This window comes from Rutidosis leptorrhynchoides, chromosome 7, assembly GCF_046630445.1.
Source record: "Rutidosis leptorrhynchoides isolate AG116_Rl617_1_P2 chromosome 7, CSIRO_AGI_Rlap_v1, whole genome shotgun sequence".
Taxonomy (NCBI): domain Eukaryota; kingdom Viridiplantae; phylum Streptophyta; class Magnoliopsida; order Asterales; family Asteraceae; genus Rutidosis; species Rutidosis leptorrhynchoides.
This window is the reverse complement of record NC_092339.1, coordinates 177,488,295-177,490,000: the sequence shown is the minus strand read 5'-3', so window position 1 is coordinate 177,490,000 and position 1,706 is coordinate 177,488,295.

The following is a 1,706-nucleotide window of genomic DNA, read 5'->3' as shown; positions in this document are numbered from 1 at the left end:
TCTTAGTCTAGACACATCTTACTGCATTGATTGCATGAATAGTGTATAGACAAAATTCATATCTTAGCGTATCTGCTAATTCATATCTTAGCGTATACTGCAAACTTTGTCTAGTATATTCCGTAAATTCCTCCGTAATCTACGAAATCTTTTGTTCTATATATATAGATATTCTATATAATTAGAATACCACCCGATAGCCGAAAATCATTTCATATCGAAAATTCTTTATTCAATCGTACGAAATGGAACTCGCCACTAGTCCAAGTCCCTCGGATTCCAATATGGAGTTTCACTCGAGCTCCGAAAGCAGTGTCACTGGAATGAATCAACCAATCAGTCATCCCCAATTCATCTGATGGGTACGTAGTCGACTTAATCAATGGAGACAAGAAGAAGGTGATCCTTTCCACCAACCAAATTCACCTCTTGGAGATGAACCTGAAGCACTTACCGGCGAACCTGTTCGAGACACTATTTTCTCTCTCATTTCCAGAGTATCTCGTCACGATAATATACTATCTCAATTTCTAGATCTTATCAATCCGCTAGTTCAGACCGACAATCATTCCGGAATAATGGAAGAAGTCAACGAGCTTCGCGCTCGAGTAATCAATTTAGAGAATATGTTGCAAAACTTACCAGATTCTCATCCCAAAAGACATTAACATCATCGGCACCAATAGTACCATCAGTAACAGCACCAGTAGCATCAACAATCCATGCCTCAACATCTCATTCTGTACCTCGAGTATAATCATCATTCTATGTACCGTTCTACATCAATTATCTTCGTTCTCCCTGGCAATTATGTAATCTCTAATGTTTTAGAGATTATGTATTCTAGTTTTTGACGGTAAACCAAATGAGTTTAATACTATATTAACTCATTAAATCCATGATTACATCTGAAGAAAATATATATGTATATATGTTTTCATAAAGATTGTAATTAAAAATTCATTTGAACAAACTGTAATGGTGAAAATATTTTAACGGGTAGGTAATACCCGAGAAATATTTAGATTTCACATTAATAAATTACACTGTACATTCTTCGAATCTGATTCAACAGTCATTTACTATCATACTTACATCCACCAATATACGTATCCGTTCACCACAGAATAACCATTTTCATTCAATTTCATATTTGGATTTTGACTTATCAGAATCCAACAAGTGGCATAATGAAGAAAACATTGGAAAAAATAAAATTTGTTAGAAACAAACAAATTAACTATGAGAAAAATTTTGTTAAGAATCCACGCTAACTGTTCCTAGCAAACTGTTCCTAGCTAACTGATTACATTTTATCTAACGCAAGTTATTTATCGCAATTTATATTCTCGCAATTTTATTTATCGTCATTTAATTTCTGTTATTTATTTCACGCACTTTAAATATCGGGACACGTATACAAGGTTTTGACATATCATATCGACGCATATATATATATTATTTGGAATAACCATAGACACTCTATACGTGGTAATGATCGAGTTAGCTATACAGGGTTGAGGTTGATTCTACAATAATATATATACTTTGAGTTGTGCTCGAGTCTGAGACATGTAATACAATGGGTCACGATACATATTTAATTAATTTGAATATTATATATTAAACTATATATGAATTATTGAATTGCTAACTGTGGACTACCAATATTGGGCAATTAAAATAAATTAAAATATTGATTATAA